General features: G+C 42.9%; 1 protein-coding gene and 1 non-coding gene across 6 annotated transcripts in view; one reads left to right on the top strand and one right to left on the bottom strand.

Moving 5' to 3' along the window:
• Window positions 1-27,373, top strand: part of LOC121575703 (RNA binding protein fox-1 homolog 3) — an 828,711-nt gene that overhangs the window by 71,528 nt on the left and 729,810 nt on the right. The gene's annotated exons all lie outside the window — the stretch shown is intronic.
• On the bottom strand, window positions 22,227-22,302 carry trnav-uac. The gene has a single exon. It is a non-coding gene; the product is annotated as a tRNA-Val (tRNA).

Raw genomic sequence — 27,373 nt, 5'->3', positions numbered from 1 at the left:
TCTCCCACTTAAAAAGATAACAGAGGCCTGTCATTTTCATCATAGGTACACGTCAACTATGACAGACAAAATGAGATTTTTTTCTCTCCAGAAAATCACATTGTAGGATTTTTAATGAATTTATTTGCAAATTATGGTGGAAAATAAGTATTTGGTCACCTACAAACAAGCAAGATTTCTGGCTCTCACAGACCTGTAACTTCTTCTTTAAGAGGCTCCTCTGTCCTCCACTCGTTACCTGTATTAATGGCACCTGTTTGAACTTGTTATCAGTATAAAAGACACCTGTCCACAACCTCAAACAGTCACACTCCAAACTCCACTATGGCCAAGACCAAAGAGCTGTCAAAGGACACCAGAAACAAAATTGTAGACCTGCACCAGGCTGGGAAGACTGAATCTGCAATAGGTAAGCAGCTTGGTTTGAAGAAATCAACTGTGGGAGCAATTATTAGGAAATGGAAGACATACAAGACCACTGATAATCTCCCTCGATCTGGGGCTCCACGCAAGATCTCACCCCGTGGGGTCAAAATGATCACAAGAACGGTGAGCAAAAATCCCAGAACCACACGGGGGGACCTAGTGAATGACCTGCAGAGAGCTGGGACCAAAGTAACAAAGCCTGCCATCAGTAACACACTACGCCGCCAGGGACTCAAATCCTGCAGTGCCAGACGTGTCCCCCTGCTTAAGCCAGTACATGTCCAGGCCCGTCTGAAGTTTGCTAGAGTGCATTTGGATGCTGTTGGATATCTTAACTCTGGCTTGGTTCCAATAGGATTTACATATCACATTGAAAGCAGAATAATGTGACTTGCAGGTAGGGTTGCAAAATTCTGGTAAGTTCTTCAGACATCCCAGTTGGAAGATTCCAACTGTATATGAAAAAAGTATGAAAATGTATGCACTCACTAACTGTAAGTCGCTCTGGATAAGAGCGTCTACTAAATGACTAAAATCAAAAAATTCCTGGAAATCCTTCAACCATGCTTTTTTGAAAATCTGGGAATTTTGGGAAAGTTCTAAATAAAGCCTTATGTATTGTCATTAACAGTTTAATTATGATAACATTCACCTAAGGAACTCAGTTGGTGAAGGCCACAGGACTGAACATGAACGTATTCAACAACCATGCCTTTGTCACTAATAAATACAGTCATGCGTGGTAACTCTAAAATTCACTCAAAGAGGCAAGGCACACTGGGAAATGATATTGGAGGCATAACTTAGTGGGGGCGTTACTCTAAATAGTGGGGGCATTTCTCAAGACAACTAGGGGGTAGATTGGTTCTGTGCTATCACACAGCTATCAAACCCTGCTTTGCAGAGACAAATGATATATTGGGTGTCGGTGCGAATGGAGGTCTAACATTATTGGCACCTTTAATAAAGATGAGCAAAAAATACTGCAAAATAAATAATACAAATACTGAGCTATATTGTATGCTCAAAACATTTTAAAATTATATTATTTTATACTAATACAATTGCTCAGAAAAATTGAATTTGTTTAACAAGCAGTAAAAACATTTTTTTTTAAAGATAGTGGTCAAAATTATTGTCATTCCTGTTTTTAATACTCAAGCCTCCCTTGCGAGGATAACAACACTGAGCTTTTTCTCAAATGTTTTATGAGATTGGAGAACAAATCAAATCAAATCAAATATGTGCCAAATACAACATGTATCGACCTTACCGTGAAATGCTTACTTACGAGCCCTTTCCCAACAATGCAGAATTAAAAAGTAAGACACATTTGCTTGAAATAAAAAGGAAATAGTATACAATGAGTACCGGTACTGAGTTAATGTGCAGGGGTACGAGGTAGTTGAGGTAATTGAGGTAATATGTACATGTGGGTAGGGGTAAAAGTGACTAGGCAAACAGGATAAATAATAAACAGAATAGCAGCAGTGTATGAAAGAGTGTAAAAGAGTGTCTATGTGTGAGTGTCTGTGTGTGGCGTCAATATGCATGTGTCTGAGAGTATGTAGTGTGTGTGTGTGTGTGTGTTGGAGTATCAGTGTAGTATGTGTGAGTATGTGTTTAGAGTACAGTGAGTGTGCATAGTGCAGGTGCAAAAGAGTTAGTGCAAATAAAAAGGAGGTGAATTAAAATAGTCAGGTTAGCCATTTGATTAACTGTTCAGCAGTCTTATGGCTTGGGGGAGAAAGCTGTTTAGGATGTGCTCCGGTACCACTTGCTGTGCGGTAGCAGAGAGAACAGTTTATGACTTGAGTGACTGGAGTCTTTGACAATTTCTAGGGCCTTCTTCTGACACCACCTGGTATTGAGGAGCTGGATGGCAAGGAGCCACGCAGTCGTGGGTGAACATGGAGTACAGGAGGGAACTAAGAATGCACCCCTGAGGGTCCCCTGTGTTGAGGGTCAGCATGGAGGATGTGTTTTTGCCTACCCTCACCACCTGGGCGCAGCCCGTCAGGAAGTCCAGGATCCAGTTGCAGAGGGAGTTGTTCAGTCCCAGGGTCCTTAGCTTAGTGATGAGCTTTGTGGGCACTATGGTGTTGAACGCTGAGCTGAAGCCAATGAACAGCATTCTCACATAGGTGTTCCTTTTGTCCAGGTGGGATAGGGCAGTGTGGAGTGCAATAGAGATTGCGTCATCTGTGGATCAATTCGGGCGGTATGTGAATTGGAGTGGGTCCAGGATGTCTGGGATGATGGTGTTGATGTGAGCCATGACCAGCCTTTCAAAGCATTTCATAGCTACAGATGTGAGTGCTACGGGGCAATAGTCATTTAGACAGGTTACCTTGGCGTTCTTGGGCACAGGGACTATGGTGGTCTGCTTGAAACATGTAGGTATTACAGATTAGGTCAGAGAGAGGTTGAAAATGTCAGTGAAAACACTTGCCACCTGGTAAGCGCATGCTCTGTGTACGCGTCCTGGTAATCCGTCTGGCCCTGCGGCCTTATGAATGTTAACCTGTTTAAAGGTCTTACTCACATCGGCTACAGAGAGAGTGATCACACAGTCATCTGGAACACCTAGTGCTCTCATTCATGGTTCAATGTTGCAAGCCTCGAAGCAAGCATAGAAGGTATTTAGCTCGTCTGGTAGGCTTGCGCCACTGGGCAGCTCACGGCTGGGTCTCCCTTTGTAATCCGTGATAGTTTGCAAGCCCTGCCACATCTGACAAGCTTTAGAGCCGGTGTAGTAGGATTAGATCTTAGTCCAGTATTGACGCTTTTCCTGTTTGATGGTTCATTGGGGGCCGTAGCCAGATTAGTGTCCCACTCCTTGAAAGCGGCAGCTCTAGCCTTTAGCTCAGTGCGGATGTTGCTTCTAATCCATGGCTTCTCATTAGGATGTGTACATACGGTCACTGTGGAAACAAGTGGCTGATGTGATAAACTCCTCAATGTCAATGGATGAATCCCGGAACATATTCCAGTCTGTGCTAGCAAAACAGTCCTGTAGTTTAGCATTCCCTTCATCGGACCACTTCCGTATTGAGCGCGTCACTGGTACTTCCAGTTTGAATGTTTGCTTGTAAGCAGGAATCAGGAGGATAGAGTTATGGTCAGATTTGCCAAATTGAGGGCGAGGGCGAGGGCGAGGGCGAGGGAGAGCTTTGTATGCGTCCGTGTGAGGAGTAAAGGTGATCTAGAGTTTTTTCGCCTCTGGTTGCACAGGTGACATGCTGGTAGAAATGAGGTAAGACGGATTTCAGTTTTCCTGCATTAGAATCACCAGCCAATAGGAGCGCCGCCTCTGGGTGAGCATTTTCTTGTTTTCTTATGGCCCTATACAGCTCGTTAAGTGTGGTCTTAGTGCCAGCATCGGTTAGTGGTGGTATGTAGACAGCTATGAAAAATATAGATGAAAACTCTCTTGGTAAATAGTGTGGTATACAGCTTATCATGAGGTATTCTAACTCAGGCGAGCAGAACCTCGAGACTTCCTTAATATTAGAGAACACGCACTACATGTTGTTAACAAAGAGACACACACCACCCACGTTGAGTTTTCCCGACGCTGCCGTTCGGTCCTGTTAGATTGATATTTTCCATGTCCTTGTTCAGCCAGACTCTGAGAAACATAGGATATTACAGTTTTTTAGATCACATTGATAGGATAGTCTCGAAAGGAGCTCGTCCAGTTTATTCTCCAGTGATTGCAGGTTCGCCAAAAGACAAAATCTCTTTCTCTGTGCAATTGTATCAGCATAAACTAATACAATATTCTTTTTTTTTTTTCCATACAATATAGCTCAGTATTTGTATTATTTATTTTATAGTCTTTTTTGCTCATCTTTATCAAGGGTGCCAATAATTTTGGACCTGACTGTGTGGACTTGATAGGAGTGTAAAAACAATAAGGACACCTTCCTAATATTAAGTTGCAGCCTCAATTCATTAGGGCATGGACTCTACAAGGTGTGGAAAGCGTTCCACAGGGATGCTGGCCCATGTTGATTCCAATGCATCTCACAGTTTTATCAAGTTGGCTGGATGTCCTTTGGGTGGAGAACCATTCTTGACACACATAGGAAACTGTTGAGCATGAAAAACCCAGCAGCATTGCAGTTCTTGACACAAACCGATGTGCCTGGCACCTAATACCATACCCCGTTCAAAGGTACTTCAATATTTTGTCTTGCCCATTCACCCTCTGAATGGCACACATACACAATCCATGTCTCAATTGTCTCAAGGCTTAAATATCCTTCTTTAACCTGTCTCCTCCCCTTCATATACACTGATTGAGGTGGATTTAACAAGTGACATCAATAAGGGATCATAGCTTTCACCTGGATTCACCTGGTCAGTCTATGTCATGGAAAGAGCAGGTGTCCTTAATGTTTTGTACACTCAGTGTATGTACACTTTATGTACAGAAGTATGTGGACATCCCTTAAAATGAGTGTATTCGGCTATTTCAGCCACACCCGTTGCTGACAGGTGTATAAAACCGAGCACACAGCCATGCAATCTCCATAGACAAACATTGGCAGTAGAATGGCCTTACTGAAGAGCTCAGTGACTTTCAACGTGGCTCCGTCATAGGATGCCACCTATCCAACAAGTCAGTTTGTAAAATGTCTGCCCTGCTAGAGCTGCTCAGCCGTGAAGTGGTAGGCCACACAAGCTCACAGAATGGGACCAGTGAGTGCTGAAGTGCTTAGCGCGTAAAAATCGTCTGTCCTCGCTTGCAACACTCACTACCGAGTTACAAACTGCCTCTGGAAGCAACGTCAGCACAATAGATGTTCGTCGGGAGCTTCATGAAATGGCTTTACAAGGCTGAGCAGCCACACACAAGCCTAGGATCACCATGCACAATGCCAAGCGTTGGATGGAGTGGTGTAAAGCTCGCTGCCATTGGACTCTGGAGTAGTAGAAACACGTTCTCTGGAGTGATTAATCACTCTTCACAATCTGGTAGTCTGACAGACGAATCTGGGTTTGGCGGATGCCAGGAGAACGCTACCTGCCCCAATGCATAGTGCCAACTGTAAAGTTTGGTGGAGGATGAATAATGGTCTGGGGCTGTTTTTCATGGTTCGGGCTAGGCCCCTTAGTTCCAGTGAAGGGAAATCTTAACGCTACAGCATACATGACATTGTAGACGATTATGTGCTTCCCACTTTGTGACAACAGTTTGGGGAAGGTCCTTTCCTGTTTCAGCATGACAATGCCCCCATGCACAAAGCGAGGTCCATACAGAAATGGTTTGTCGAGATCGCTGTGGAAGAATTTGACTGGCCTGCACACAGCCCGTACCTCAACCCCAATCAAACACCTTTGGGGTGAATTGGAACGCTGAATATGAGCCAGGCCTATTCACCCAACATCAGTGCCCGACCTCACTATTGCTCTTGTAGCTGAATGGAAGCAAGTCCCCGCAGCAATGTTCCAACATCTAGTGGAAAGCCTTCCCAGAAGAGTGGAGGCTGTTGATTGTGATGGGATGGGAGTGGAGTGGATGGATGGTAGTGGTGATGTTGTTGTTCCTCCCCTCTCTCTCAGTATGCTAGATGCTCTAGGTGCTGTGAAAGCCATGAAAAGGATGGAAAGGAAGGATGTTCCCTGATTCATATTATTCTCCCTGTCTGCGTCCCAAATGCCTCTGGTCGAAAGTAGTGGACTATAAAGGGAATATGGCATTAATAGATGTCAACAGCCTGGCCTCCTCTTACTGTGTCAACATTAATCACTGCTCCTCTGGATACTGCCTGGACGCTGCCACACGCGAACGCGAATGCGAACACACACACACACACACACACACACACACACACACACACACACACACACACACACACTCTGCTTAAGATTCAGCGCAGCAGGCCAGGGTCAGTAGGGGCAGCTCTATCAATCTCCAAGCCTTCTGTCCTCCGCTCTTCCCTGGTTTGCTCTCCCTCTCCACTGACTGGTTAATCACTGCCGCTAATTACAACCCACTAGCTGCTCCGCCAATGCAAATGGGAAGCACACACACACTACCCATACACTCACACACACACGTATGCTTCAATCTGGCCATGTATTCGGCCAGCAAAAGGTCCACCATATGCCTTGCGTGCCGTGTGTGTGTGTGTGTTTGTGTTACTGTCTTGGCTGCCTGCCACTTCTCAGAATGCCTTACAAATGAAGGCTGGGGAGCAGCGAAGTGTATTCATTGACTTATTTACTTGTGGATTTTGATGGGCAGTTGAAGCAATTATTGTTTGTCCAGATACACTGTAAAAAATATAATATCATTTTTTACAGTAAACTGGCAGCACAGTAGGTTTATGTAAATGTAAAGTTACTTACTGGCAGTATATCAGCCAATAAATGATTGTATATTTACAAGTCAATGTTTTTAGATTGCAAAAGTACGTTACAGTATTGTATTCTGTGGGGTAGCGCATTCTCACTAACGGGTGCCACAAATATAGCTTCTTACAAGACACCCCTCAAAATATGTTAATGAGCCATAGATTCTTTCACCGCCCACAACATTTTTCCATAATGCACCATAATTCACAGTATGTTGCTTTAAATACACAGCTAAACAGGTAATACAGTGCTTTCCTAAAAAATTGTATTGTAAAATTACAGCAGTGTAGCGGAATGCCATTGAGCCCCCATAATGCATTGCTTTTTACAGTAATGAACAGTAATATAGAATTACAGTAGCTAACTGTAAAAGAAATGCTGGAAATGTACAGCAATTTGTTACAGTGCAGGTGTGGGTGGATATGCTCTTGCATGTTTTATAAATGCACAAGGGAACATATTAGGATGATGCCCAATATCTGCAATTTAGTAGACCCTTTTATGCAAATCTTGACCCCTGCTTTTATTAGTAAATACAGAATGACCTATCAGCTCCATCTTTCTGCCCAAGACTCACCCGGTAGTAAAATAATCCCTGTATAGTTTAGGCACTGCAGTCAATGACCAATCACTCCTGTTTCATAGACTTCTTTATGGTCTTATCGACTACACATTAAACACACCATTCTGCAGAGTGTCTGCTGCTGGAGAATACAGTGATTGTGTATGTGTGCACGCGCGCGCGTGCTTGCGTGTGTGTGTGTTCAGGTGTGTGTAGAGTCATTGAATGTTGAACGACGTGTTTCGTCATTTAATGTTGCCGTGCTTTAGCTTTCGCCGTGAAAGGTTTACAGCTCTAGCGTTAAATATGGTGCATATATACAGCCCATATTACCTCTTTACCATCAGTATTACCTTATCAAGGACTGTCAGTGACCTTGAATATATGGAATTGTCTAGACATTCACCAACACTCAGAAACTCCACCCTTGCCTTACAACAATGTACAATGTTGTCATCAACAGTAGTCTTTCTGCTGGCTTTGTCTCCAGAACATCATTACTGAACCCTGCCTTTTCCCTTCCTCTGTATATCACACGCAATGGGCCATATGTTTGTGCTAGAGACTTTTCTATGAACATGTTGTGTGTGTGTGTGTGTGTGTGTGTGTGTGTGTGTGTGTGTGTGTGTGTGTGTGTGTGTGTGTGTGTGTGTGTGTGTGTGTGTGTGTGTGTGTGTGTGTGTGTGTGTGTGTGTGTGTGTGTGTGTGTGTGTGTGTGTGTGTGTGTGTGTGTGTCTACGTGTGTCTATGTGTGTGTTTGAGAGAGAGTGTGAGAGTGTGTGTGTGTGTGTGTGCTGAAACATTTGCATTGTGTAGTGATTGATATCCCTCTATGCGTATTTGAAGATGCTTCCATGCTAGCCTCTCTCAGCAGTGACTGGCAGATAGGTGGGGGTGGGGATGAAGGGCTACTTCTCTCCTGCAGATAGACTGAACAAAAATATATAAACACACAACAATTTCAAATATTTTTTTGAGTTACAGTTTATATAAGGAAATCAGTAATTAGGCCCTAATCTATGGATTTCACATGACTGGGCAGAGGCACAGCTATGGGTGGGCCTGGGAGGGCATAGGCCCAACACTGGGGAGCCAGGCCCAGCCAATCAGAATTAGTTTTTCCCCACAAAAGGGCTTTATTACAGACAGAAATACTCCTCAGCACCCCTCTCCCCTCAGACGGTCCCACAGGTGAAGAAGCTGGATGTGGAGGTCCTGGGCTGGCGTGGTTACATGTTGTTTGCAGTTGTGAGGCCGGTTGAACGTACTGCTAAATTCTCTAAAACGTCATTGGAGGTGACTTATGGTAGAGAAATTAACGTTCAATTATCTGGCAATAGCTTTGGTGGCCATTCCTGCAGTCAGCATGCCAATTGCACGCTCCCTCAAAACTTGAGACATCAGTGTGGTGTGACAAAACTGTACATTTTAGAGTGGCCTTTTATTGTCCCCAGCACAAGCTGCACCTGTGTAATGATCATCCTGTTTAATCATCTTCTTGATATGCCATACCTGTCATGTGGATGGATTATCTTGGCAAAGGAAAAATGCTCACTAACAGGGATGTAAACAAATTTGTGCACAATATTTTAGAGAAATAAGCTATTTCTGTGTATGGAACATTTCGGGGAACTTTTATTTCAGCTCATGAAACATGGGACCACTTTACATGTTGCGTTTAATTTTTTGTTCAGTATGTATTCAGGTTTGTGTGTGTGTGAATGTGATTGTGATTGTGTAAATATTAGGCAAACAGACAGATGTGAAAGACAATCTATGAGGGCCGTTTACCCTCTGTTGCTGGCCGGGAGGCTGGAGATCAACAGAGCTTTTTGATTAGACGAAACGTCCCGTTAGAGACCATCTGTGCGTAAGGGCCTAAGGTGTGTTTCTATGCATATTTGCTACTGTTGTTGTTATTGGTTGTTTATTTAATGTTTTCTCCCCCTGCATAAATTTTGCATCAATTCAGAAAGTTAAGATGGCGCTGCAGTGGATAGCAGCCGTTACGGGCTGGTGCCCTTATGGAAAAACCACATGATTTGAAATGTTTAAAATCACATTATTTCACGTGACATTTCCACATGTTTTACACATGTATTTTTTGAACACTTCACATGGGATGATATTTCACGTGATCGCATAACCTTTCACATGTGGATTCACATTTTTACAGGTGATGCCCTGCAAACAGAAATGTGTTTTTAGGATACACACACTGTTATTTTAACATAGTGTTTTCAACTTGCATATTTATCACACTTTGACTACATTGTGTGTTTATTTATACCTTCATTATTATTCAACACGTCCTTACCTGGGATTTGAAATCACAACCTCTTAGTTCACTTCATTCCAATCTTCCTGCTACGCCACCATGTCTGTTTCAATAACAGATTTCACCTGTATTCCTACACTTTGGACTTAAGGACTTAAAAATACACTCAAGAAAAACAGTTATATTTATCATAGTGATTCAGGAGTAACATTAACCAGGTTTCCATCCAACCTTTTTATGCAAGGAAATTAAACATTTCGGTAAACAAAATACGCTAGACAAGGTGGAATCTTTTTGTGTCGGTAAAATTAATTATGCTAGAAATGTCGGTGGAAACGCTTTTATGCGTAAATATTGATATAATAACCATCATATCGAAGTAAACATGGAGTCACGCAATGATATGTTTTGTGGTCCTCTCACTACAACTCGTCGGGAAAGCATGCAGTTTATTAGGCTACAGATTAAATAAATTATGATGAACTTCACAGGGTGGTGAAAGTGCAAGGTGATGAGCTTGATGCTCCTTTCCAATAAATACAGAGGGTCTTATTCTGGAAAACTTACCTGGAATCAAGTCAATAATTGTGCAATTATCTGACAACACCAACAAAAAAGTAGCTGTGCTCAGGGACACTTGACATTAAGGTCTAGATTCAGTCAGATCGAGCGTAAACGCGATTGCCGACACCCGCATAGCTGGTGCAGATATGATAGAATCTAGCCCTAAGTGTGCATAAATGCTCTCGGGATTTGAACTTGCAACTTTTTGGTCTGGAGTGCATTAATGTCTCAGCAGTGCCACCAGATGGTTATTTGTTACCAAGAACATATAGCCACACACTCTCAAATATAAGACTACGGTTACGGTACAGTGTCATTTCCTGGTGTACAAAAAAGTCAAAGGTACACATAAGATACTTTCAGAGGTACACATAGGAACTCACATTGTGCTGGTCAGCCCCTTTTAGGGTACATGTGCAGATAAACTAGTATAATGGTAAATTTTTCTACCAAATATATTCCATAGCATGCTGCATTCATAACCATGTGGGAGGTGGGAATTTACCAGTTGTGAAGTCGTAATGTCACAAACGTTCATAAACGGGACGGACCAAGGCGCAGCATGATATGCCAACATGTTTATTAAACGAATAAACACAACGACAAAACAATAAACTAACGATGCGTGACGTCCTAAGGTACACACAACAAACCTCACACGGAACAAGATCCCACAACCCACTAGTGCCAATAGGCTGCCTAAGTATGGTCCCCAATCAGAGACAACGAGCGACAGCTGCCTCTGATTGGGAACCACACCGGCCAACATAGATCTAGACATACTAGATCTCAACATAGAAAATACAACATAGAAAAACACAACAAGGAAAATACACACCCTGACTCAACATATAAGTGTCCTCTGAGTCAGGGCGTGACACGTAAATACACATATATTTAACCCTTCCCCCAAATAGGCAAATTAGCCCCAACCAGTACATTGCCCCCTCTTATATTTTAAAGCGCAGTGAGGATCGTACCTTATATTCAAAATATTGGGTCGAAAAATCTCCCATACCTGCAAAGTACCGAACTGTACCGTTTTAGTTTATATGTGTAGCTGTGAAGTGTACCTTTGACCTTTTTGTACCCCAGGGAACAACACTCTACTCTAACCATACCCTTATTTTTTGAGAGTGTGTTTATGTGGCTCAGTAGGAACTTCAGCTATCTGGCAACCAGGAGGTTGTGAGGTTGTGTCCCAAGCAAGAAGCATCCTGTCCATAAACACCTTAACATAGCTGTAAAAAGACAGTAACTAGTTGTAGTTTCTCTGTATATTTGACAAAACCCTCCTGGGGACCATGACACAATGTTCTGAGAACAAACTGGGAACTAAAATAAACCTGCAGGGGACCATGACTGATTTAATTAATGTAAATTATACCTTTTAAAGTATTCTAAATTACATTTGACATCTCGGCTTTCACATGTGCTCACATGTTGTCACGTGTAGTTTCATGTTCTCAAATGTTGACATTTTGCATCCCCATGTTGTCACATTTATTTCACATTATTTTCACATGAAATCATGTTCTCACATGTGCTCACATGTTGTCACATGTTGCTTCACATGTTGTCACGTTATCAAATTCACTTCACATTAAATCATGTGATCACATGAGCTCACACAAGGTCATGTGATCATGTGAAATTCCTGTGTTTTTTCCGTAAGGGTGACCAATTCTAGCCGGTGCCCCCGCACATTGACTCTGCACCGGTACCCCACTGTAAATAGCCACCCTACTGTTATTTTATTTTACTGCTGCTCTTTAGTTATTTGCTTTTATTTTTTTTTACTTAACACTTAAAAATAAAAATAAAAATGCATTGTTGGTTAAGTAAGCATTTCACTGTAATGTAATGTTGTTTGTAAACAACAGCTGGTGCGCAATCTCTAATCTTAAGGAAGTCTAAAGTTTTTGCTTGTCTGAGTTAGAATTCCTCATGATAAGCTGAAGACCATACTATTTACCAACAGAGTTTTCATGTATATTTTTCTTAGCTGTCTATTTACCACCACAAACCGATGCTGGCACTAAGACCACACTTAACGAGCTGTATAGGGCCATAAGCAAACAAGAAAATGCACATTCAGAGGGGGGCACTTCTCGAGGCCGGTGATTTTAATGCAGGAAAACTGAAATTTTTACCAGCATGTCACCTGTGCAACCAGAGGCGACAAAACTGTTGATTATCTTTACTCCACACACAGAAACACATACAAGGCTCTCCCTTATCCTCCCTTTGTCAAATCTGACCATAACTCTATCCTCCTGATTCCTGATTGTAAGCAAAAACTCAAACAGGAAGTACCAGTGACACGCTCAATACGGAAGTGGTCTGATGAAGCGGATGCTAAGCTACAAAAGACTGTTTTGCTAGCACAGACTGAAATATGTTCCAGGATTCATTCGATAATGTTGAGGAGTTTACCACATCAGTCATCGGCTTCATTAATAAGTGCATTGACGACGTCATCCCCACAGTGACCGTACATACATATCCCAACCAGAAGCCATGGATTACAGCCAACATCCGTATTGAACTAAAGATTAGAGCTGCCGCTTTCAAGGAGCGGGACACTAACCTGGATGCTTATAAGAAATCCTACTACGACCTCCAACAAGCCATCAAAGAGGCAAAGCTTCAATACAGGACTAAGATCGAATCCTACTACGCTGGCTCTGATGCTCGTCAGAGGTGGTAGGGCTTGCAAACTATCGTGGATTTAAAAGGGAAACCCAGCTGCGAGCTTCCCAGTGACGCAAGCCTACCAGATTAGCTTAATACCGTATATGCTCGATTCAAGGAAAGCAACACTGAACCATGCATGAGAGCACCAGCTGTTGACTGTGTGGTCTCGCTCTCCGTATCCGATGTGAGTAAGAACTTTAAACAGGTTAACATTCACAAGGCCGCAGGGCCAGACAGAATCCCAGGATGCATACTCAGAAGCTAAGGATCCTGGGACTAACCACCTCCCTCTGCAACTGGATCCTGGACTTCCTGACGGGCCGCCCCCAGGTGGTAAGGGTAGGTAACAACACATCTGCCACACTGATCCTCAACACGGGGGCCCCTCAGGGGTGCGTGCTCGGTCCCCTCCTGTACTCCCTGTTCACCCTTGACTGCATGACCAGGCACGACTCCAACGCCATCATTAAGTTTGCCGACGACACAACAGTGGTAGGCCTGATCACCGACAACGATGAGACAGCCTATAGGGAGGAGGTCAGAGACCTGGCCGTGTGGTGCCAGGATAACAACCTCTCCCTCAACGTGACCAAGACAAAGGAGATGATTGTGGACTACAGGAAAAAAAAGAGGACTGAGCACACCCCCATTCTCATCGACGGGGCTGTAGTGGAACAGGTTGAGAGCTTCAAGTTCCTTGGTGTCCACATCACCAACGAACTATCATGGTCCAAACACACCAAGACAGTCGTGAAGAGGGCACGACAAAGCCTATTCCCCCTCAGGAGACTGAAAAGATTCGGCATGGGTCCTCAGATCCTCAAAAAATTCTACAGCTGCACCATCGAGAGCATCCTGACTGGTTGCATCACCGCCTGGTATGGCAACAGCTTGGCCTCCGACCGCAAGGCACTACAGAGGGTAGTGCGTACGGCCCAGTACATCACTGGGGCTAAGCTTCCTGCCATCCAGGACCTCTATACCAGGCGGTGTCAGAGGAACGCCCTCAAAATTGTCAAAGACTCCAGCCACCCTAGTCATAGACTGTTCTCTCTGCTACCGCACGGCAAGCGGTACCGGAGTGCCAAGTCTTGGTCCAAAAGACTTCTCAACAGCTTCTACCCCCAAGCCATAAGACTCCTGAACAGCTAATCATGGCTACCCGGACTATTTGCACTGCTCCCCCACCCCATCTTTTTACGCTGCTGCTACTCTGTTAATTATTTATGCATAGTCACTGTAACTCTACCCACATGTACATATTACTTCAACTACCTCAACTAGCCGGTGCCCCCGCACATTGACTCTGCACCGGTACCCCCCTGTATATATAGCCTCCCTACTGTTATTTTATTTTACTTCTGCTCTTTTTTTCTCAACACTTTTTTGTTGTTGTTTTATTTTACTTTTTTATTAAAAATAAATGCACTGTTGGTTAAGGGCTGTAATTAAGCATTTCACTGTAATGTCTGCAACTGTTGTATTCGGCGCATGTGGCCAATAAAATGTGATTTGATTTGATTTGAGAACATGCACTGACCAGCTGGCAAGTGTCTTCACTGACATTTTCAACCTCTCCTTGACCCAGTCTTTAATACCTACATGTTTCAAACAGACCACCATAGTACCTGTGCCCAAGAACGCCAATGTAACCTGTCTAAATGACTATCGCCCCGTAGCACTCACATATGTAGGCATGAAATGCTTTGAAAGGCTGGTTATGGTTCATATAAACACCATCCTCCCAGACACCCTGGACCCACTCCACTTCCCATACTGCCCCAACAGATCCACAGATTTCCACATTTGCTGACGACACAACGGTGATAGTCCTGATCACGATGAGACAGCCTATAGGGAGGAAGTCAGTGACCTGGCAGTGTGGTGCCAGGACAACAACCCTTCCCTCAACATCAGCAAGACAAAGGAGCTGATTGTGGACTACAGGAAATGGAGGGCTGAGCACGCCCCCATCCACATCGACATGGCTGTAGTGGAGCGGTGTCCATACCACTAAGGAATTAACACACACACCAACACAGTCGTGAAGAAGGCATAACAATGCCTCTTCCCCCTCAGGAGGCTGAATAGATTTTGCATGGGCCCTCAGATCCTCAAAAAGTTATACAGCTGCACCATTGAGAGCATCTTGAGTGCCTGCATCACAGCTTGGTATGGCAAATGCTTGGCATCCGAAAGCAAGGCGCTATATCACTGGGACCGCAGGAGGAAGGCCCTAAAAATTGTCAAAGACTCCAGCCACGCAATTCATAGACTGTTCTGTCTGCTACCTCACGGCAAGTGGTAGTGATGCACCAAGTCTGGAACCAACAGGACCCTGAACAGCTTCTACCCCCAGGCCATAAGACTGCCAAATAGCTACCCAGACTATCTGCATTGACCCCCTTTTGCACTAACTCTTTTGACTCATCACATACGCTGCTGCTACTGCTTATTATCTATCCTGTTGACTAGTCACTTTATTACTACCTATATGTACATATCTACTTTAATTACCTCGTACCCCTGCACATCGACTCGGTACTGGTACGCCATGTCTATAGTTACTTATTGCGTTATTATTTTTCGATAATTTTTCTCTCTGCATTGTTGGGAAGGGCCCGTAAGTAAGCATTTCACTGTTGGTCTACACCTGTTGTTTATAAAGCATGTGACAAATAGCATTTTATTTTATTTTATTGTATTTGTGGTGTATTTCTGTGTGTATGTGTGTGTTTCTGTCTGTGTGTGTGTGTGTGTGTGTGTGTGTGTGTGTGTGTGTGTGTGTGTGTGTGTGTGTGTGTGTCGCACGCTCAGTTTTGTGTGTGTGCGTGTGTGTACGCTCGGTTGTGTTTGGGTGTGTGTGTGTGTGTGTAGTTATTTATGGCAGTCATGTGACCAGGCCCTGGTTTTCCCATGTTCCTCCACTTTAATTAAAAACCTCAATTACTTCACCGCCTGACTGATCGACTGCCGGCTGTGTGTGTTCATGCGCACCTCTGTGTGTGTTTGCGTGCCTGCATGCGTGTGTGAGTGTAATTGACCAGTTAATCTCAGTGTGAGAGTGTCTTGAGGTAGACAGAGTACAAATACTTAGCAAGCAGATGGGGGCATTTAGTTTCAAACACACTTGTAAGTACAATACGAAGCTAAGATGTTTTGAGGATGTATCCTAATTTCGATTCGATTTCTAGGCTGCATGTGAATAAAACCAGTATTGGTTGGTTTCCATGGTGATTTGGAGATATCAACTTCCTGGTGATTGGGTACTGTTAGGATAGAAAGGTAAGGGCTTAGGTGTGTTTGGATTGGCTTAGTAGATTCTCAGATTCAACTTCATTGTGTATTCTTTGACTTTATTCTGAAGTCTCATTCTAAAGTCTCAAGGTCTTTGTGCCTTTCTGTATCTGTGAGTGTTTGTGAATCTTTTTCTGCAAGTGTGTATGTGTGTGCATGCGTGCGTGTGTGTGTCGGATGTGTAGCTTTGCGAGTAGTGACAAAAAGTAATCATGCTTCCCTCACTCTGCATTTTTATGACTGGAACGGACAGAAAACAGCCTACGCATCAATCCTTTACTTAATTTTCAGGCTTAGCCTAGCCGTGTGTGTGTACGTACGTGTGCGTCTGTGTGTGTGTATGTGAGGTGTCGTCATTCTGAGAGGGATGAATAGCAGACAGACAGTCAGAAAAAGGAGGAGAGGATGAAGTGACTGTCTGTCAGTCTGTCTGTCTGTCTTTCTCTGTCTTGCTCACACTCTCTCTGTCTCTCAGTCTCTCTCTGTCTCGCTCAGCCAGCCACGCCAATTAGCAACATAAGACAATCTCTCCTTTACATGTATATAGTCACATTATCCACCCATTCTAAATACATAAATAGCATCATGGCCCCCCTACCAGTGCAAATGAATGAAACAAAGATGCGTTGTTGTGCAGCAGGACGATCGACTCCCCCCGCCTTGCCATCTGCAGCTGGCCCAGCGCAGCAGGGAGCAGGGAAACGAGGTCAGGCAGTCTTTTGAAGCAGGGAAGCTGTGGGAAGACAAGGCACCACGCAGAGACTGGAATACTCACATGAAAGGCAATCAACAGAAATAGCCAAACACTGTGTTAGATAACGCAGACTGGGATGAGGAACGGGGAATGAGAGAATGAGAAATAAGGAATGCACATGGTGAATATATATGCGTCCCAAATGGCACCCTATCCACTATATAGTGCAATACTTTTGACCAGACCTGGTCAAAAGTATAGCACTATGTAGAGAATAGGGTGCCAATGTGGATGCACCCTCTGTTGACTGGTTGGAGTGGAATGGGATGGGCAGGCATGGGTCTCCTAGGCACACTTTGGGCAGAGGTGGCTGGACTCAATCAGTGACTCTAATGATCAATGCAGTTGAATGGAATCATCAGTTAAAGGAGAAATGAAAGCCCCCAGATAATGGCACCATGCAGTATACAGGTCTAGGAGAGGAAGAACAACGGAAATAGGAAAAAATGGTTGAAGTGCAGTTGAAAAGGACAGGAGGAAGAATGGACAGAATGTGGAGGAGAGAGAATGGGAAGAGGAGAGACAAAGGGAGAAAGAGGAGAGGATAGGGAGAAAGAGGAGAGGGAAAAGGGACTGATAAAAAATAGAAAATGAAGGATGGAGAGATGTCACCCCTCCTTGTTCGTGTATGTAGCTCTGCGTTCCTCTCTGCTTCATCTGGCAAGATAGACATGGCAGCAGCAACGAGGACAAGCTGTTCTCCCAGCTGATAAATATTCTGACACGCCGTGGCTGACAGCCCGGGTCAGGGATAGGGATGGACTGGCTGCATGGCCCACTGGTAGAGAAATTAAACAAGCACCTATGTGCGTGCGTGCGTGCGTGCGTGAGCCCGGTCATCTCCATGGTGCCAGAGCAGTGTTCTGAGTCGGCCCGAGACGATCCCTACGGGTCGAGACCAGCCAAGTCTGTGTAACCAGACCTCCACCCCCTCACCTCCACCTCACTTCACCACTTCTCTATCCCTCCACCTCTCCTCACCCCTCTCCCTCCATCCCTGTGCTACTTAGACCCTCCTACGATCGCCTGCCTGCCCTTTGACTGGGAACGAGGGAGAAAGAAGGAGAGAGGAAGGGGGTGAGAGAGAGAAAGAGACAGAAAGAGAGATGGTGTAGTGAAGCGACAAAGAGAGAGAGGGGGAGAGCGAGACCAAGCAAGCAAGATGGTGTAATGAAGAGACAGAGAGCGAGAAAGAGAGAGAGGAGACTGCATGCCTGCCAGCCAGCTGACATGCACACGCTGGCATCCTTTCTCATGGAACACCCTTTCTCCCTGCCTCCCTCCCTCCATGCCTCCCTCCCTCCATCTCTCCCTAGCAAAAGCAATCGTCCACCAAAGGAGAAGTGAGGTATATTTATAGATGGATTAGATAAAGGAGGAATGGTGCTCCTGTTTTGGTGGACACTGGGGATTATGTTTTATTATTTATGCCTCTCTCTTTCTATCTCGCCTTTTTTTCTCTTCTTCGTTCCCTTCTTCCACACGGTCTGTTCCTGGCCCTAGTCCACTAATTACTGGAGCTCTGTGTAGCGCTGTCCTCTTTCATACTAAAGAGGCTTAACACACATATGGACTGGAACCAGGGAAGAAGGGAGGGAAGAGGGAGGGAGGAAGGAAGGGAGAGAAGAGGGAGGGAGGAAGGGAGGGAAGAGGGCGGGAGGAAGGGAGGGAAGAGTGTAGGAAAAGAGATAGAGAGAGGGGAGAGAGAGAGACATTGAAAGCAAGAGAGCGAGTGAAGTGACATGGTGCTGTAGCGAGGCTGGAGATAGTCAGTGTTTATTTATCTGTAATTAATTGATAAATGTGTGCGTGGTAATTAAGGGACATGTAGCAGATGGTTAAAACATGTTTAAAGGAGAGGTAATGGTAGGTGTTTACATGCTGCCTGTCACTGGACAGCTCAGATACCTGCATTCATTAACAGTTATGCTGTCCATGTCACTGCTGTACACTGGACATACTAGATATAAAATAAAATCAAAATGTATTTTCCACATGCACCGAATACAACAGGTGTAAACCTTACAGTGAAATGCTTACTTACAAGCCCTTAACCAACAATGCAGTTTTAAGAAAAATAAGTGTTAAGTAAAAAATAGATAAGTAAAAAAATATAAATAAAAAATAATTAAAGAGCAGCAGTAAAATAAAATAACAATAGGGAGGCTATATACAGGGGGTACCGGTACAGAGTCAATGTGCGGGGGCACCGGTTAGTTGAGGTAATATGTACATGTTGTCACGCCCTGACTCAGGGGACGCTTATATGTTGAGTCAGGGTGTGTATATTCCTTGTTGTGTTTGGTCATTGTTTGTCGATCTAGTATGTATGGTTCTATGTTGGCCGGTGTGGTTCCCAATCAGAGGCAGCTGTCGTTCGTTGTCTCTGATTGGGGACCATACTTAGGCAGCCTATTGGCACTAGTGGGTTGTGGGATCTTGTTCCGGTTAAGGTATGTTGTGTCGTCTACCTTGGACTTCACGTTTCGTTTTGTTGGTTGTTTTTTTGTTGTGTTTAATAGAAAATAAACATGTACGCATATCACGCTGCGCCTTGGTCTGTCCCGTCATTCAACGAACGTGACACATGTGGGTAGAGTTAAAGTGACTATGCATAGATAATAAACAGAGTAGCAGCAGCGTAAAAGAGGGGGTGGGGTGGACAATGCAAATAGTCCACGTAGCCATGATTAGCTATTCAGTAGTCTTATGGCTTGGGGGTAGAAGCTGTTAACCTCTACGGGATCGGTATCCCGTATACGGGACGGTTGTGCTAACGTGCGCTAATGTGATTAGCATGACTGTTGTAAGTAACAGCAAACTTTCCAGGACATAGACATGTCTTATATGGGCAGAAAGCTTAAATTCTTGTTAATCTAACTGCACTGTCTAATTTACAGTAGCTATTACAGTGAAAAAATACCATGCTGTTGTTTGAGGAGAGTGCACAACAACAAAAAACGTATTACAGCAACTGGTTTGATACATTCACCTCTGAAGGTAAATAATGTACTTACATTCAGTAATCTTGCTCTGATTTGTCATCCTAAGGGTTCCAGCCATAAAATGTAGCATAGTTTTGTTTGATAAAATCAAATGTTTATGTTCAAATGTAGGAACTGGGTTCCACAGATTGAAGTCCTGCTGTCTCTGGCTCTAGATGTGTGAAAGGTAGTGTATAAACTAATGATCCATCATGTATGACATTCCTGGGAGTGTGTAAACTTACATTTTGTATTACCATATCATTTTTGTATGTTCTCTATAGTTATGTACTTGAAAATGTATAAATTGACCAATTCGGCACATTTGGGCAGACTTGATACAAAATAGTCCAGTATTGCAATGCTTCACTGGATCAATCTGAAACTTTGCAAACACACTGCTGCCATCTAGTGGCCAAAATCTAAATTGCGCCTAAACTGCAATATTATGTTGTGGCCTTTCTCTTGCATTTCAAAGATGGAACAAAATAATAAATAAAAAAACACGTTTTTTTGTTTGTATCGTCTTTTACCAGATCTAATGTGTTATATTATCCTACATTAATTTCACATTTCCACCAACTTCAAAGTGTTTCTTTTCAAATGGTATCAAGAATATGCATATCCTTGCTTCAGGTCCTGAGCTACAGGCAGTTAGATTTTAGGCAAAAATGGAAAGAAAGGGTCAGATCCTGAAGAGGTTAAGAAGACTTTTGGACCTAGACTTGGCGCTCCTGTACCGCTTGCAGTACGGTAGCAGAGATAACAGTCTATGACTAGGGTGGCTGGAGTCTTTGACAATTTTTAGGGCCTTCCTCTGAAACCGCCTGGTATAGTGGTCCTGGATGGCAGGAAGCTTGGCCCCAGTGATGTACTGGGCCGTACGCACTACCCTCTGTAGTGCCTTGCGGTCGAAGGCCGAGCAGTTCCATACCAGGCGGTGATACAACCAGTCAGGATGCTCTCGATGGTGCAGCTGTATAACTTTTTGAGGATCTGAGGACCCATACCAAATCTTTTCAGTCTCCTGAGGGGGAATAGGCTTTGTCGTGCCCTCTTCACGACTGTGTTGGTGTGTTTGGACCATGATAGTTTGTTGGTGATGTGGACACCAAGGAACTTGAAGCTCTCAACCTGTTCCACTACAGCCCCGTCGATGAGAATGGGGACATGCTCAGTCCTCTTTTTTTCCCTGTAGTCCACAGTCATCTCCTTTGTCTTGATCACGTTGAGGGAGAGGTTGTTATCCTGTCACCACACGGCTAGGTCTCTGACCTCCTCCCTATAGGCTGTCTCATTGTTGTCGGTGATCAGGCCTACCACTGTTGCTTCGTCAGCAAACTTAATGATGGTGTTGGAGTCATGCCTGGCCATGCAGTCATGGGTGAACAGGGAGTACGGGAGGGGATTGAGTACACACCCCTGAGGGGCCCCCGTGTTGAGGATCAGCGTGGCAAATGTGTTGTTACCTACCCTTACCACCTGGGGGTGGCCCGTCAGTAAGTTCAGGATCCAGTTACAGAGGGAGGTGTTTAGTCCCAGGGTCCTTACCTTAGTGATGAGCTTTGAGGGCACCATGGTGTTGAACGCTGAGCTGTAGTCAATGAATAGCATTCTCACGTAGGCGTTCCTCTTGTCCAGGTGGGAAAGGGCAGTGTGGAATGCAATAGAGATTGCATCATCTGTGGATCTGTTGGGGCGGTATGCAAATGTGGTATGCAAATTGGAGTGGGTCTACGGTTTCTGGGATAATGGTGTTGATGTGAGCCATGACCAGCCTTTCAAAGCACTTCATGGCTACAGACGTGAGTGCTACGGGTCGGTAGTCATTTAGGCAGGTTATGTTAGTGTTCTTGGGCACAGGGACTATGGTGATCTGCTTGAAACATGTTGGTATTACAGACTTAGTCAGGGAAATGTTGAAAATGCCAGTGAAGACACTTGCCAGTTGGTCAGCGCGTGCTCGGAGTACACGTCCTGGTAATCCATCTGGCCCTGCGACCTTACGAATGTTGACCTGCTTAAAAGTCTTACATCGGCTACGGAGAGCGTGTTTGCGTAGTCTTCAGAACAGCTGATGCTCTCATGCATGCTTCAATGTTGCAGCTCAGATATCTGCTAGAATTAATTAAAAGATATGTTGTCAGTTAATTTAGTTGTCTCTCTCCACATACTGTATTTTTTAGAGGCAGTCTGTATTCTGACTTGCTAGAACATTTTACATTTTTAGTCTTTTAGCAGACGCTCTTATCCAGAGCGACTTACAATTAGTGAGTTCATGCATTTTTTTTTTTATACTGGCCCCCCGTGGGAATCGAACCCACAACCCTGGCGTTGTAAGCGCCATGCTCTATCAACTGAGCTACACAGGGCCCTGTGTAGAACAAAGTTAGTATTTTCTTTAACTCAACTGCCTTTATCTTTATGTTTTCATAATTAAGTTAAAGTAGTACTGTACAGTACACACTAAAATGGTTATATATAGTGCCAAATAAGGGTTAGTTGGCTTGTAACCATAGCAGATCCCTTTTTGGTGTTATATAGAACCTTTTCTTGAAGGATTTGTAAAGAACCATGCTCATAAGTGTCTAAATGGAACCTTTATAGTGCTATAAAGAACAATTTCCTAAGGTTTTATAAAGAACCATTAATAAAAGGTTCTATATATCACAGGGTTCTGCCATGGTTACAGCCCTTTTGGGGTTATATAGAACCTGTTTTTTTTATGGTTCTTTATAGAACCTTAATGGAGAATGGTTCTATAAAGAAACAGTCCTTGATCTCAAAGGTTATTTGTAGATCCTTTTGAAGAACTATAAAGGGTTTTTCGTTCTGGTTAGCCATATTATATTATACAAATTCCTTATGCATTATTACTGTGTTAATTGACAGGTTGAATCAGGTGTGCTAGTCCTGCACCAGCTGGGAGTCCCTGAGGAGAGACTGCTGTTCTCAATTGAGGCTCTATGTGAGTCTTTCACAAGACACCGTAACTAGCCAGTCACATTTAGCACATAACGGCATAACCCAACAGATTAGATAAACTGGAATGACACTCTCACTCACAAGTGCACAAAAAGAGCTGTGCACAAACCACACCCCAAAATATTTTAATGAGCTGCCGCCCTACATTTTAATTATCACTAAACGAGGAAAGAACCATTTTCTGAACTACAAAAAAACATTGAAAGGCTCAAAGGTTTATTTGAGTCATTACGGTTCCACATAGATCCAGCACCCTTCCTAGCGGACTAAACTCCATGCGACGGTGAAGGAAGTTTCTGATGAACTTCACCAATGACGTAGAGCCGAGACCTGAGGTGCGTTGAGTTCGCTAGAACGTTTGCTATGTTGCGGAATGGTTTGTATTGAATGACACGTTTCCACAAAACGTTCTTGTACATTCTGGAAAATACTTTGAGGTATGTTTGCTCCTGTTTGGTGGTTGTGGCCAGGTGTGGCTTGAAGCAATGAGTGACATTTTTAAAGAGCAGTGGCCGGGCTGACAGCGTTCCCCAACCCACAACCCAACCTCTCCCCTCTTTTCAACTGGTCGTTCAATACAGCACTGTTTCCATTCAACTCAACGTTCCAGAACGTAAAAACGTACTGAACGCAGCCCTTGAAAAATTCAGTTCCGGCTACATTGATTTGCCCAAAGTCAATATTTTTATGAAACGTCCACCTTCTACCTATGTTAGTCCTCTGTAGTTGAGTGCTTTCTTTGTTTGCTGAAATCCATGCTTTTTCAATAAATGTTATCAAATACCACCACCAACTGTTTCATTGTTGAGATTCAATGGGCACATGCGCATTTGTGCTGAGTTGCCATCTTAGAACAACAGCAATGAGTAAACAGTTGGTGGTTGCATTTGATTAACATTTATTGAAAAAGATACAGATAGAACACATTCTGATCTTGATTTACCTCATAATTCCACCACCTTTATGCGCAATGAAACGATGAATAGGTTAGAGCAACCTGTCGGTTCCAAGTGGAACAACATCTACTTTATTTTTTCCCATATATATATAACACCATTATCCATGCACAGTAATTTACAAATTGATAAAACCTATTGATAAGAGCTAGGTAAATGAGTAAATATAAATGACAATTGTTTTAGATATATTTTACTTTATGATCGCTGGAGACAATTGTGAAACAGGTAATATGGCAGCAAACTGAAGCACATCAACATATCCCCTTTTTCACAGTGAAGTTTCTGAAATGCTGGGTTTATAACTTGCAGGGATAGAATTTGGAGACTCAAGCTATAGGCTTCTGTAGCCATGCGCAACTGACAGTATAGCGCCAAACCTAACTAGTTGATTTATGATTTCTAGAACGTTTCAATTATATGCCCAGACGTTTCACTGTATTTAATTTTTTTTTTATTGTATTCAATATTTGCCACTATCCGTAGCCACCATCAGTTATACTCACATACATGTATAACTGTCACTTTAGCGTTAGTTGCCTTACATTTAGCATAATTCCATTACATTGTTAGTTTACCTTTCTTTCCTCTGTCACGTTCGTGTTGTTGTTCCTGAGGATTGCTAGCAATAGTGGATCATATTAGGCTTACGTATTACAAGTTTTGCAAAAATTTGGGAGATTTAACCTATTTGAATCATTATGGAACACAGAATATACTAACAGTTTAAACCTGGAGTCTAGTGCATGGTTCATAACGACCGTTGTCATCACAGTTCCATGATTAGTAAGGTTTGTTAGGGTAGATTTATTGGACTAGTGTTCAACCCCTATTGTATACCTTTATCACCTTTCGATATTTAATTGAACAATTTAATATGACAACATTCAGGATTCATTAAACCACAATATATGTTGTGCTTAAATGCTCTCCAAACCTTTTATTTTATTTTATTATTCATGAATACTTTCCTATCGCTAAATAATATACAAGATCAGAGTATTTTTAAATCTACCAATTGGTGCTGAAAAGGAGATGACTATGTATTTACATGGCTTTCTTTCACTGATCACTAATATTCTGAACTGTTCTCTCCATATATTCTAGTGAGTCTGTCGAGAAAATTCAAATTGAAGGTACACCAAAGTTAAAGGGATGGCTTTTGATAAATGTACTGAAAACCCTATTGAATGAAAACTTCACTAGAAAATCTGTTGGCCAGCAAGTAAGAGTGTTTTCAGCGGTTGAATGAAATGTATTCAGCGCGCGCAATGGAACCACCCTTGCAAAGCCCGTTACACACTTGCATAAGGTAAGTCTGAATACCACCTACTGAGAAGTGTGTAGGAAAGGCGAGCATATGCGTACATTTCCTCTTAATTGACACTGTGTAGGTGATTTTTTAAATGTAAATCAATTTCTGGTTTTGGTGGAAGTATGGTAGTCATGGTATCATTGTGTGAAAGTGTATATGTGGAAAATGATTCCAATATCAAATACATCCTGTGGTAGGCTCTATTTCACAGTTTAGGTAAATGTTTGACAATTTAAAAAACGGCATAATTGAACAATGAGTTTTTGTGGGTTAATGGATGTCTAGAGAAATCATACAGTACTGCTTAATTATCTCTCAGTCTTATTTCTTTCCCTTTATTCAGTATATTCACTTCCTATCTTCTTGCCCTGCCTCCCTCCCTCTAACCCTCTCTCTCTTTCTTTAATACTCTGTCTTTATGGCTCAATCCCAATACCCCCTCCCCCTTAGCCCAACTAGTGGGCGCATGGTAACGTTGTTTCTGTCTCATTAACATGTTTTGAGGCGTGCCTTGTAAGAGGCTATAATTGTTGCACCCGTAAGTAAGAATGCTGTACCAATTTAAATCATATGTGGTTCTTGTGCTTAAGCAATTTCAATTATGAAGGGAACAGATTGGTGTGGCAGGAAGTCTTAAACCTTAGATGGTTGAGGTTTTTGCCATGTCCTTTTGGTTTGTTTTGCACTGTAGTGGCTGACAGTTTGGAAGCTTTTGTTAAGGTGTCTAGAAGTCCAAGTGATATAACCACCAAGTATTCATCAATATACTCTTTGTAAGCACTTTACCTAGCAGCCAACCTGCTTGCACCAATCCCTTGGAATTACAGTAAAATGCTGTGAAATACAAAACCTCGTTATTTTTACAGTATAATACAGTACATTTTACAGTATTGTGTAATGTCTGTCATTACACAGTACTTGCTTTGATACAGTATTTATATAACAGTAGGTGTACTGTAATATAAAATACAGAATTTTACTATCCACCGAGCTGCCTGTAAGATACTATCAAATTCACATTAACCTCTTTACAGTGTAGGGAATGGGACATCACCACATCACTCGTGCACATCAGAAACTGCCAACATATACCAGTCAATTAATTGACAACGAGCCTTGTGTTTTTCACAATGCCTTTACTGGTGGCAGTAATAGCTTTCCTTAGATTTTTCATGCAACAAATACGTAGCTAACATATAAGCAACAAATGACAACAGCATAATGTACCCATCCTCTGGCTGTGGTTCAATGTGGAGTAGTACTGAAGCAGGACTTTCATTACATAGCAGTTTGAAATGTAACAGTCACATTTCCTTCACTCAGTCATTACCAGTGGGAGAATTGTAGCTAGAACAATTAAAACCACCGTTCTGAACTAATATTTATTCTAAACGTTTTAGGGTCCATGCACAGAAGTCTGAAGTTTACATACACTTAGGTTGCAGTCATTAAAACTTGTTTTTTAACCACTCCACAAATGTCTTGTTAACAAACTATAGTTTTGGCAAGTTGGTTAGGACTTTGTGCATTACACAAGTAATTTTTCCAACAATTGTTTACAGACAGATTATTTCACTTATAATTCACTGTATCACAATTCCAGTGGGTCAGAAGTTGACATACACTAAGTTGACTGTGCCTTTAAACAGCTTGGAAAATTCCAGAAAATTATGTCATGGCTTTAGAAGCTTCTAATAGGCTAATTGACATAATTTGAGTCAATTGGATGTGTACCTGTGGATGTATTTCAAGGCCTACCTTCAAACTCAGTGCCTCATTGCTTGACATCATGGGAAAATCAAAAGAAATCAGCCAAGACCTAAAAAAAAACATTGTAGACCTCCACAAGTCTGGTTCATCCTTGGGAGCAATTTCCAAACACCTGAAGTTACCACGTTCATCTGTACAAACAATAGTACGCAAGTATAAACACCATGGGACCACGCAGCCATCTTACTGCTCAGGAAGGAGACGCGTTCTATCTCCTAGAGATTAACGTACTTTGGTGTGAAAAGTGCAAATAAATCCCAGAACAACAGCAAAGAACCTTGTGAAGATGCTGGAGGAAACAGGTACAGAAATATCTATATCCACAGTAAAACAAGTCCTATATCGACATAACCTGAAAGGCCGCTCAGCAAGGAAGAAGCCACTGCTCCAAAACTGACATAAAAAAGCCAGACTACGGT

This window comes from Coregonus clupeaformis, chromosome 1 (assembly GCF_020615455.1).
Source record: "Coregonus clupeaformis isolate EN_2021a chromosome 1, ASM2061545v1, whole genome shotgun sequence".
Taxonomy (NCBI): Eukaryota; Metazoa; Chordata; class Actinopteri; order Salmoniformes; family Salmonidae; genus Coregonus; species Coregonus clupeaformis.
Note: the sequence above shows the minus strand (reverse complement) of the source record. Positions and strands in the feature narration are given on the sequence as shown.